Below are 12,896 nucleotides of genomic sequence, written 5' to 3'. Positions count from 1 at the left end.
CCAGCTAACCTGGGTCCAGACTCCTGACCCACACAACCTTCGAGGTCACAAGTGTTTGTTATTTTCAGCTTCTAAGTATCAGCGTAATCAGATAACTAATACACATGCTAATGATGTAGCTCCCACATTCTGGAAGATTGCATTGGTCAGGAGCTCAGTTCTAATGGTTTGTTTCCTTCTCTTTGGAAGCAGAATATAAATACAGTGAGATTGTATTCTTCCCAAGAAGGGCTAAAGAAACAAGACACTGCTATTGGAAAGGAGAGGTGGGAGGGCAGGAATTTATCGGTGGGGAGTTCAAGTATTTCTGACTCTCAGCCCATCATTTCCTTGCCTGGTGTGGGAAAGACAAGTTTTGCTGTTGGAGAATTTATTATTTGTGCTGCAAAACAGGGGCAAGCTAAGACTTTTTTTTTTTTTGACCCTAAGATGGTTTTACTCTCTATTTAGAAGAGCATTATGGACTATTAGGAAAAAGAAGAGAAATTTGAAGTAAGACTGGGCCTAAAAGAGGATGATGGTTACCAGGTGGCATCTCCACTAACCACACTGAGAACAGCTTGGTGAATGTTCCCACCCTCCACGCCTGTGCATAAACATCTTTGCCTCCAAAACAGGAAAGTAGCACCAGGTAGTGTTTTGTACATGTGTCCTGGGAAATGAATCCACTGTGCAGCGTTTAGGGATAAGTGAAGTCAGATAGATGGGACACACCCACTTTGTGCGCATGGTGCCCTGGATTTGGGAATCCAGGAAAGGATCAATAACAATAAGAGGGAAGAACAAGAAAATTGAGGAAGTAGAGATGATAAATACTTCCTCTTCTTTCGAAAGAGCTTTACTCTGTTCTCAGCTTCTAATCTAGTCCTGCGTAGACTGAGTCTCCAGAGCTGTGGTTGCTTAGAGTGGAATCCTCAACCTTTGCCTCAGTGGATTATGAGTGTTCCGAATTCAGGGATAACTGGCCAGCTCTTGGATTTACCCTCTTTTTCTTGCATGTAAGTAAAGTCACTCCTTGGCTGATGTATCAGAAGTCATTGCTTGGCTGGTCAAGATGGCAAAGGAATTGCTATGCTAGCACTCTCTTCAGAATGGTGATGAGTTTTAAAACATGACTTTGGGGGCACCTGGATGACTCAGTCGGTTAACAATCCGACTCTTGGTTTCCGCTCAGGTCATGATCTCATGGTTCATGAGATCGAAACCTGAATCAGGTTCTTGTGCTGACAGCAGGAAGCCTTCTTTGGATTTTCTTTCTCTCTCTCTCTCTGCCCCTCCCCTTCAAAATAAATTTTAAAAACTTAAAAAAAAATTAAAAAAATAAAATGTGACTCTCGGGATAAGATGTTTGCTCAGCTCTTCATAAACATGCTGCTGGGAAGTCCGTGTTAAAGTCACTCTTTAGCTCTCTTAGAATTAGATAATGGTTGTAAGCTCATTCTTCTTTTCTCTTTCTTAAATGGATGTTGTATTGACGGTTGCTTGGACTGCAGATCAAGGGTTTGATTTAGAAAAGCACAATTCGGCATTTGTTTCGGTCCTGAGGAGTTTGCTTGGGGAAACACTCTGTGGCCACCCTCTTTTGTGAAGCTGTGTTCTCTGTAGAGAATCCCCCTTTTGTACGCGGGCAGCTAGAAGGGATTTTACTGTCAGTAAAGCTCACAGGCTTGAAAAAATACCTGTATAAAAATGAGAATTTAGGTAGTGTTGATTCCCAGGTTTTTACCAAGTACATTTGGAGCATTTGCTTTTCTTTGATTGTGTATATGTGAAAGAAATTTAATTGCAGAAGCCAGAGTTGTCACTCTCCAAGGCATCTTTGACTGTAGTCGTGGATTTTATTTGTCTGTAGGGGCCTGGATGTTCCTAGTACTGTCCTAGGCATTGCATAGTCATATATAGAACCTGATTCCTCTACCCTAATAATTTCACATAGAAAATAGGAACAGAAAGAATATGGGTTTCTTTCACGCAAATGAGGAGGAATAGTACTTCAGTGTATGTATTTGTTGAGGTACTCATTCTTTAATCGATGTTTTGATTTTCTTCCTTTCCTCTCCTTATATATCAAGGGTGTTTTGTGGAGAGGGTCTGTGTATAAACTATTGCAGGCAAGCTGCATTAAGCAAATACACATCAGCTGAGTATGGAAATAGGAAGTTCTTGCCTGCGGTAGTTTTCTGTGGCAATAAGCGATAAGAAATTACTTCATGACTATTGCCTGAGACTTTCCTTTTGACTCGCGTATCCTTCTCGAACGGCTCACTTCTGCTTTCCATCCAGCATGGACGGCTAGTCTGTGTGAACTGGTAACGCAAACACAGGTTGACAATCTGCACGCGTGTTTCGTATGGTGAAAATGAAGAAAATCCTTAAAATATGAGCTCTTGGTGTTGAAAACAATCCTACAAATGGGGGAGTTACTATACTCTGAGCACTCAAAACAGTGTGTACCACATAGCACGCTCTCAGTTTTTGTTGAATGGATAAATGATTGGGATTGTTCATACAATGAGTGTCGTAGGGTAGCCTTTGCTTTACCTCTGTTACCCTGATACTTAAGGAAATGCTTGTTGGAGGTCAAAGGGAAGCGGGAGAGGAGGAGAACATAAAGCTGAAGAGAGGAGAAAAGGTATGTAGGGATGGGATCAAAAGACATGGCGATGGAGATAAGAAACCCTAAGGGTGGAGATATAGCGGAGACTGGAGGTGGTGGTCATAAACATGGCGGTCGAGCGGAGTGGTTATGGGAGAGCAGTGTGACACAGCCGGGAGAATACATAAACTTGGGGTCGACCCAGCTATTAAAAATCTGTATTTATCTCTTACTAGCTCTGTGAACTCTGGACCCGTAGTGCAGTGTTTATAACACTCTGAGCTTTTTGGGTTGTATGTAAAGATCACAAATTCGACGGCACAGGGCCTGCTGCTTCGTGGATCTTCAGGAAATGGCAGTTGTCAGGGTATTTTCTTCAGCTTTCAAATCATCACAGCTACGTTTAAAAATTTAACTACCCATTTATCTTTTCTTCTTTACAAATTACTATTTTTATTTGAGAGAGAGAGAGAGTGCAAGCAGGGGAGAGGGGCAGAGGGAGGGAGAGAGAGAATCCCAAGCAGGTTCCATACTCAGCGTGGAGCCCAAGGCGGAGCTCGATCTCACGACCGTGGGATCATGACCTGAGTCAAAATTAAGAGCCAGGTGTTCAACCAACTGAGCCATCCAGGAGCCCCTATCTTTTCTTCTTTTTGCTTTTCAGTATTTCCTAAATTACATAAAGAAGCATGATTCTTTTAAAAAATTATGTATTAAAAATAAATGTTATAAGCCTAATTATCAGGATAGTTAAGCTCATGGCAGTATATCTAAATAAAGGAATACCAGGGGCGCCTGGGTGGCTCAGTCAGTTGAGCATCCGACTTTGGCTCATGTCGTGATCTCATGGTTTGTGAGTTCGAGCCCCACATTGGCTCTGTGCTGACAGCTCAGAGCGTGGAAACTGCTTCAGATTCTGTTTCCCTCTCTCTCTCTCTCTCTCTCTCTCTCTGCCCCTCCCCTACTCACACTCTGTCTCTCTCTCTCAAAAATAAACATTAAAAAATCTTTTTAAAAAATAAAAAAAAAATAAATAAAGGAATACCATCAATACAGTGATGCTTATGGAAGTATTGTCATTTATTAATGCTAAGCAAAAAACGCAGAAGCACAACCTTGTCAACTATGAAAAAATATTGTAGACAAGCAAGATTGATGTAAATATGTTAAATGTTACTATATGATTAGTGGATTTATAGCTGATAGTTACATTTGTCTTTGTACTTTTCTATTGTTTTTCCAAATTTTCCGTTAGTGGAGCATATCTGGACTACCTTAGTCATCTGAATACAAAGTAAATGTTGAATTAAAATAAGTGAACAAAAATTTAACCCTCTTTTAATTTTCCACCAAAAACAAAACAAAAGCAGGGGTGCCTGGTTGGCTCAGTGGGTTGAGTGGCTGACTCTTGATTTCAGCTCAGCTCATGATCCCAGAGTCATAAGATCAAGCCCCTTGTTGGGCTCCACACTTAGCGTGGAGCCTGCTTAAGATTCCCTCTCTCCCTCTGCCTCTCTCCCTGGCTCACACTCTCTCTTTCTAAAATAAATAAATAAATTAAAATAAACGAATGAATGAAACAAAAATAGCTTCTTATAGTGTGCTGATGTTTGTGTTCATTGCAATCTAAGAAATGACACAATTTGTGTTATTTAATCTTTGTATGGGGATTCCTTTTGAGATTAAGACTGGTTTGGAGTAATGTGAAAGCTCTGAATTGAGAATAAGCAAGTAAGATCTTACCTGGGAATGACTGGTCTCATTAGTGCCTATAAACACATAAGAATGGGTTATTTTCTTTGGATGATGTGTAACTGCCTCTAAACCTGTATTTGATGACTTTCTGGCAAGTTCAACAGTGAATTCAATAGTTAATAGTTCTAAATTAAATTTAGACTTGACAGCATAAGAGTAGATTACTTAATTTTTTAAAATGTTTATTTATTTATTTTTGAGAGAGAGAGAGAGAGAGAGAGAGAGAGAGAGGAAGGGAAAGGGAGGGAGAGACAGAGAGGATCTCAGTGAGGTTCTGCACTAACAGTGCGGCTTGTTTGGCTCAAGCTCAAACTTATGAACCAAGAGATCATGACCTGATCCAGAATCAAGAGTCGGATGCTTAACCACCTGAGCCACCCAGTTGCCCCAAGATAAATTAACTCTTTTAGGGCATATTGATTTATCTTTACCATCTTGGCATACATAGGGAGAGATCAGAAAAACGTTTTTGTGAAGTCAAGAAATAATTCTTGTTGTAGGGCCCTGGCCATCCCATCTCATGGTGCCAGCCTGTCACTATGCAGGAGTCGCTGATCAGAGACTAAACTGGAATCAAATATTTGGGTTTCTAGGTAGTGAGCAAATCTCCTTTGTCTCAGAAATGATCAAGTGAGAGATATTTGCCAAAGAGGCAAAAGATGAACGGTTGTGAGCCAAAGCCAGGGCTCCCAAACTGAATGACTGTTGAAATAGAAGCATTTGAAAAGTGAAATTCAGCTAGCTTAAATTCACCCAATTACTAGAATGTGGATAAACCCTTTCAAAAATGTCTGAATACATTAATGAAAATGAGTTAAGATTAGAAACGCAAGAATTAACCTAACAGACAAGAAACCTCACGCCCAAACAGCCCAGGGCAGAGTATGAACCGAACTAGAAATAGAGGCACAGCAGACTTTTGAATTGAGTCTGTAGCATTTTCTGAACATTTCACGTGTGGAGCACTGAATAAAGACCAATGATATTATTGAACACTTGCTATGTGTTCCAGGCACTATAAGTGGCACTTTTACTCTACATGAACAATTTCAGTCACTGCTCGAAACAACCCTAAGAGACAGCACTGTTGGCATCTCCGTGAACCTGAAGACCAGAGAGGAAAAGTACTCTGTCTAAACCCCCACACAATGCAGGGGCAGAGATGGGGCTCAAGCCCAGATCTCTATGTGTCTCCCCTGTGGCCTGACCACTGTGCTACCGGGCCTTCTGTTGTTTTCATTCACACTAGAGATCTTCTTACATAAACTAGTGGTTCCAGGCCAAGAATTACGAGGCAAAGTGTGGGTCGGAGCAGATGCATCATTTACTTTGAAATCTCTTTAAGTGAACTTCCTTTCCATTTTCTGACTGAGGAGGTAATAAAAAGGAATTTTTCCTTTTTCTTCAGCTAATTTCCCATGCCCTGACACGATGGCATGTATGGTTGTCACCGTAGCCAACTTCTAGGCAGTCTGGTGGGATTATGTGGGGACCATCACCCAAACTGGCAGGCAGGAAAGAGGCCTGGGGGACAATGGCATTCAAGGCGCTCAGGACCATCCCCGGGCTATCCACAGCCCCAGTCAAGGTACACAGTTTCATCACCACAAGGATCCTTCTTGGGTCCCTTTTATAATAATACCTTATCTGATTTGAAAACATTCAATTTGCATTTTGAGTGTCAGTGGACTCCTACTGGATGGGCCTTTATATTAGGCTCTATGTATTAGTGGGGACAGCTGAGATCCAGAAGTGAGGAGACCCAGGCTGCCCGTGACATGTAACAGTTGGGTGCTACCAACTGAGCCATTTAACGTGAGTCTTCTCATCTATAAAAACTGGGATAAAAATTCCCAACCGGCATGCTGTATGGTGTGGAAGAAAGCAAACACATTATAAACCAATGGGGACTTCTGTCCTCACTCCTATTCCAGTTTCTGACCATGTAGAGACTCATTTGGCATACAAGAGCTTTGTGGCAGAGGAGGATTAAAGGTATTAGGGGGTGTTATTGGCTCAGTTGTGCCTCCCTCCCCCAAAAAGATATGCTGGGGCCCTAGCCCCCAGTACTTCAGAACGTGACCTTATTTGAAAATAAAGTAGTTGTGGTTGTCATTAGTTGAATTAAAGTGAGCTTCATCATGGATTGGACCCCTAATCCGATACGACTGATGTCCTAATAAGAAGGCAGCCCTGTAAAGACAGCCGCACAGGGAGAATGCCGTGTGATGATGAAAACAGAGACTGGAGGTACAGAGCTGCAAGCCAACGAATGCCAATGAATAGCCACCCAGCACCAGAAGTCTAGGAACAGGCAAGGAAGGACTCTCCCTTACAGTTTAGGAGGGAGCAGGGCCCTGCCAACATCTTGATTTCAGACTTCTGGTCTCCAGAACTGTGAAGGCATAATTTCTTGTTGTTTTGAGCCACCTAGTTGGTAGGATTTTGTTACTACAGCCCTAGAAAACATACAAGGGGAAAGAATAAAAGTCATTTTAAGTGCTGGTGATAAACTCATCCGTATTGCTGGCAAGCACTTTTAGGGAGCAGATCCGGCATGACTCATTTATCTGATTTAACCTGTGGCATTGGGCCTTTAACAGTAGTCACTTCATCATTGAATGTGGATGAATAAAGCCACTAGACAATGAAAGACATTTACAAAATGAAAATCAGGCTGTTGTGAAATCCATAAAAGGGCATCCTTTCATAAACTGAATCTAGCTAGGGATTCCAGATTATTGGATCAATGTGGTCATTTGCTAGACATGAAACGTTTGTGTCTACTTGGGAGGATATTTTCTTCCTCAAGTTGTATATTGGAAGAAAAGTTTAAATATTCTGATTTGGAAAATAATGTAATGTGATGGTACTTTGGTACCATCAGTATAAAATCTACAACTGCAATCTAAGCATCTAGCAAATGGAAACTCTCCAGTTAAAGAGATATCAGGTGATTATAGTGGGTTAATCTGTAATTGTTGATCCCTTTGATACATAAAATTAATGCGGTACTTGCATAGCTATTAATGACAGCATAAATAACCAGGATTTCAAGCATATTCTTGGGTTTCTCTGCAACATAAGAATCTCCTTAAAAAATCTCTTAAATCCCCTTTTCAATAGAGTTTAAATTACCCTAATTCTTATTACCATAATTACCCCTAGGAGAACAACATTCTTTTAGTAGGCAAACATCATTGTGTGAGGCTGATCACTTAATCTGCACAAAACTAAAAATATAGTTTTGCTTCCCTTTTTAATTGATCCATAGTTAGTTTTCTTTAGACTTGTTATTCATTTTATATACTCTCTGAAAATGCTCGGCAGAAATTTGTGAAATTTGATTTCAAATTTGAACAGGGTAGGAGTTCTTTTTTTCCTCTCATGGAGGAAAATGCTTTCTTAGGAGTCTCGTGCACTCTTCTGTAATGTCAGAGAGATACAGAACACTTAACTACTTATGGGCAAATGTGTATATTGATACTGAACCTTGGTTTAAAATAGGAAAATATAGACCTCTCAGGAAAGAAATGAAGCTGACTCAGAATACTTCCCAGGAACCTCAACTTAACATTGTTCATTCCTATAGAATAGAAGTGGTGAGCTTACACTAAGTCACATTTAATATAAGACCTTTAATCTTTTCAAAAATTGAGCCAATGGCTTCCAACACAGAAACCATACTTTTTAGGCTACTTGTTTATGATTATTCTGTTTGGATACTGCAGAGTATAGCATAGTACTGGGGAGGTTTGCTTCTGGAACATATTTGACGATTCTGCTCATTTAGCAAATTAATGGTTGCAACAAGAACATTTTATCAATTCACTTAAATTGCAGGTCAGTTATAACGACCTTGTTCTTTCCACCTGTTGAAAGCCTGAAGCAAATTTTGCTAGAAGCCTTATTTTCTGGTTGCTTGTTGGACCATAAATCCTACACTCTCTTGCCATCCTGGCCAAAAAAAAAAAAAAAAAAAAAGGCAAATGATTGTTCTCACTAGTGAGTCTGAATGTAAATCACATAATGTGATGGGAGCCTGTTTTTGAATATTCAACATTTACCACATGCCTATTGAATACCTAATATTTTCCAGGTATTTTATTGCAAGAGCACCAACAAGAATACCTTTTAAGTTCCCTTATATCCTATGAATTAACGGTACCTTTTCTTGGTTAGATTTAGTTACAGCCATCTGTCAAAGAGAAGGATCTGAACTTGAACTCTCTTGGTCAAATGTGGCCAAAGTTTTCCAGCTAGAACTAGATTTCACCCTGGAACACAAACTGCCGAGATTTCCTGTAGCTGGGTTTTCAACTTGATTAATCAAGTAGAGCCACTTCTGCGTAGGTAATGGGGACTTGAGAGGGAATTGTCAAACAAGGTTTGAGCTAGGACAAGAGTACCATTTAGTTTCATTTTGTGAACACTCGTAAACGTTCCAAAGTTATGTACAAATAAATCCATTGCCTTTAGAGGAACGCCAGCTACTCGGAGCTGAGAAGCCAGCTGAGAAGCCAGCAAGGAGAGAGACACCAGAGCATTTACCAAAGCAGAGTAAGTGAGCAGAGCAAGTAAGCCTCAGGGATGCTCTCTGAGGTGACTTCGCTTTCAAGTTTTGGTATTCTTCCTAGCAGCAGCATTCTAGACATGGGATGTGGTCATTTTTACTTTGCATTCAGTATCGACTCCTGTGTGCTTTGCGTTGGGAGCCAACCAGCAAGAGCTTCCCTTCCTGAACCTGGACTGACTTCGGGCATTGAGGACCTCTGTCTATGCTCCACAGGCTCGTGTTTCTTACCATTGCTTTCAAAGGCTCCACTTTGGTCCAATGTGGGGCCTTTCTCTGTACTCATCCTCCTGGATTCAGCTCTTCAGGATGGATCATATATCCAAATTATCACTTCTATAAGACTTCAGGACTCAGGGCTTTCTACCACTTCTACCTTAAGGCATTATGCTCTATCTCTCTTAAATTTCTCCCTAAGCCTTTCAACTATAGCGTCTACTCTGATTTACTTCTTGGCTCTCTGTCTTGCTGCCTCTAGAGTTTCTCTCTTGGGAAATTCCCTGGCTTGAAATTTTCTCAACTGTTGTTCAACAAAATATCAGAACACACATCCTTCCAGTCTTGATCTAACTCTGGTTCCCCACTCAGTTTCTTCTTGGCAGCAGGGTTACCCATATGCACTGACATTATTTATCGTCATGTTTAAAGTTGAATTTTTACCCAACATTCTTGGGAGATTTTTCTTATACTCTTTCGAGAATTCGTGGAAAGTTGATCAAAACAAATGAACTTGGTTAGGTGTCATGTTTAGAACAGCCATTAGATTCTCTTCTTCCCTCATTTAGGGGTTGACAGCACTTTGTCCGATCATACTGTCTTACACATTGATATTGTGTACTTGTGCTTGTCCCTGGGTCAAGTTAGCTTTGGTATCTACTTCCTGGCCAGCTGGTCATTCAGGTAAGAAAAACTTTCTTCTTTTTTCCCGTGTTCACCCCAATCAATAGTCTCCAGGCAGTCTTGGCTGTGGCCAAATAGCTTTTCTTCCCACCTACCCCCAGATTCTGTACCTCTTCTTTATGATTACTCAGGCACCGTGGACTAATGTCTCCACTGAGCTCTACCCTGTGCTTGCCTCCTCGACATGTGTCCCATCTCCTGGTGTAAAGGAAAGATCCTGTGATTCTTTGGCTTGCATCCTCCGGGGCGTTGAGCAAGTACGACAAAGACTTAGGTTTAGCAGTCTTTTTATTATGGAGACCTTTCCATTGACAGTCTCCTCTATTCTCTTGGAGAGCCTGGAGAAGTTTCACCTATGGACGTTTCAGTGTCTATAGCTTAGGATTGGGCAAGTAGAAAGCTGCTTCTTCAAAAATGTTTTTCTAGCTTTTTTGTTTTTGTTCTGTTCTTTCACAGGGAGATGTCCTTCTAAATCCTAAATTTCTATTCACATGGAAGCTCTGAGCTGTGGCTGCTTTACAATTAACTGAGCGTTGTGTATGTGCATTTTCTTATATTGATACAAAGACTTTGTGCTGTCCGTATGTGGGCCAGATAGTAACACATCCATTGAGGAAACTGAGGCTCAGAATGGTTCCATGGTGTTTCCAAGCCAGAAATGGCTGAGCTGAGTCTTGCACTCTAGTTTATTGTCTCCTACAAGAGGTTTTCCCCCTTTGGAGCATTCTATTGCCTGGCCTTTATCGATAAGTTATCTCTACTGATTTATCATCAAGGTGAAGTTTGAGTTCAAGTCTAATCATTTTCTACCCCTCAGTGGGTTATCCCATCAGGCAAGTATTCTTAACCTTACACTTGTGTAGGTTGGGAGGCCCCTACTCGTCTGTCTCAGGTGCCTGGTGTCAATGTCACACCATAGAATCAGATGCCAAACCTATTTTAGCTAAGAGGGAATTTAGACCCCATTTACTCTAATGCTGCCACTTAATGGATAGAGAGCCGAAATCCAAAGAGATTTTGTGATTTCTGTGTATAGCTTGTTGTGATTGCTATGCATAGCTTGCTGGAAATAACACTCAGTTCACTGCCTAGATTTCTTTAGTCCTAGATGTTCTGCACTGTTATATCTGGGTTACAATGGACACATTCTTAGAAGAGAAAGGTCTTTACGTTGTTATGAGTTACTAACACCAATGTGTGCATTAGCCAGTCAGATCTTTCCAACTGAGAGCTAATTCAGATAGCCAACCCAGCTGGCCTACATACCCAACCTTGAGGTGACGAATGCCTGATCTAGACCCTCTAAATATTAACTGCCCAACAGCAAAGACTGCATCACTTATTTTGTAAGGTTATTTCAGTTTTCTCCATTTTAAATGTCTTTCTGTCAAAGGCTTGATGATTTGGAAGTCTGCACAAGATGGAGGTGGAGAAGGGCACTCTTAACTGGCATAGAAGAGGTGGGAATTGCCTCAGACTTCCACAAAATGCTTAAATCCCTGAAGGAGAGAATCTGTTCAAACTTTTTCAAGATTTTTTAATCAGAAAGTTTTTAAATACACACACACAAAACAACCAATTTTATCTTCTTGATTTATTAAGCTTAGACTCTCAGGTAACTACTTATCATTCACAGGCTTTCCCCAGAAGTTGAATTTGCTTCATAAAAAGTTATCAGTAGGCCAAATGTCTGGCAGGGTATCAGGTATGAAAATGTCATGGTCCTTGATTGTTTAGTTGCATGTGTATAAATGTGAATTAATGAAATTGTAGCAGAATGTTCTTAGTGGGAGCTGTGTCTTTAAAACATGGAAACAAAAGATTCATTTATTAAGGTTCACCTTTAGCTAATAGACTGTGGACAAAGCTGTGTCAAACTTCAGAACTAAGCAAGGCTATTTTTGCCCCTGGGAGTCTCGGAGGCAATGTATAGTGATACAAGTCAAGAGGTAAGCAGCACTTAGGAAACCTGGTTCCGTGGCTGAACATACTCGTGAAGGGCACTGTAAGAGAAAATTCTTGGATTGGTTTTAGAGTTGCAACCAGTAGAACTTTCTTGGGCAGAGTGTTAGTTGAAAGGGAGGCTATAATTTCAAATGTCCTGTTGGTATTCTATTAAAAAGGAAGGTTGTTTCCCATCATATTTTGTTCTGGGGGAGTGGTTTGAATTGGATCTCCTTTGTAGCATACTTAAAAAAAATTGGGTGCTGCATTTGTTGTTATTGGTTATTGACGTGTTGTATCAGAGGGGATTATCCCTACGAGGAAGTATTCTGGTTGGTAATATGGAATTTCAGTTCTTCCCACCCCACACATACTTAGTCTTTTCATTTTCTTCTTGCCTGGGAAACAAGAGAGTGCTCCTTGAGACAGAGGTATGTTGTGCTGTAATTCGTACTGATGGAAACTTCGGGTTAGCTATGAGCTAATACAAAATTTTAGCAGCATGGATTCCAGAGCGGGGCCAAAAAGTGCTCTAGAATTTGTGGAGAGGAAAACAAAGATTCAAAACTGAAACTGGTCCTGATTTGAGCTGAGAATATAAATTCCTCTGATGTCAGGAGATGACTTAACTAGCATAGACTTGTCCGGAAATCTATTCTTTTTATCATTTGTTCCTTCAGTCTTTGGAGGCATTTGACCTTTCGTAACACAACGCTAGCATGGAACTATTTGGCACTCAAATGAGCAGAGAATGCTATTTTCTTTTTTGTAGGACTGATCTAGGAAGCCATGACAAAGTTGTTCATGTGAATAGTTACTCATAAATATTACTCTTGTTTTTTCAAAAAGGTAACTTTAAACTTTTTTTGTTTCCCAGAAAAAATTAGATCCTAAATGAATACTTTTTTGTGCTGCTTGGTGTCTAAGAGTATTTCTTTATGTCGTCTTCTGAGGTTATGCTTAGTAGCCTTGAAAAGAGCTTCAAACTATTTTGGCTTGCTATTTATGATCCACCAGTCTGTGTTTTAGGTTGAGTATCACTCCCTATCACATTAATCAAGCTTAAAGCATACATTGGAATTCCCTAATAGCTGATAGTTTTTTACTTGACAGTGTTTTGAATAATTC

General features: G+C 40.5%; 1 protein-coding gene across 5 annotated transcripts in view; it reads left to right on the top strand.

Moving 5' to 3' along the window:
* Nucleotides 1–857: 857 nt before the first annotated feature.
* Nucleotides 858–12,896, top strand: part of IPCEF1 (interaction protein for cytohesin exchange factors 1) — a 182,833-nt gene continuing 170,794 nt past the window's right edge. For 2 of the 5 annotated variants that reach the window (XM_045058256.1, XM_019831406.2), the window contains exon 1: nt 858–998. The gene's annotated coding sequence lies outside the window, so the exon portion shown is untranslated. Of the gene's footprint in view, nt 999–8,714; nt 8,912–12,896 lie in introns of those variants that run through there. The other 3 variants (XM_045058254.1, XM_019831409.3, XM_045058253.1) reach the window with 3 other exon arrangements.

The sequence above is a fragment of the Felis catus genome, chromosome B2, assembly GCF_018350175.1.
Source record: "Felis catus isolate Fca126 chromosome B2, F.catus_Fca126_mat1.0, whole genome shotgun sequence".
In the NCBI taxonomy this organism is placed as follows: domain Eukaryota; kingdom Metazoa; phylum Chordata; class Mammalia; order Carnivora; family Felidae; genus Felis; species Felis catus.
The sequence above is the reverse complement of the archived record's forward strand: the minus strand, read 5'-3'. Positions and strand labels throughout refer to the sequence as shown.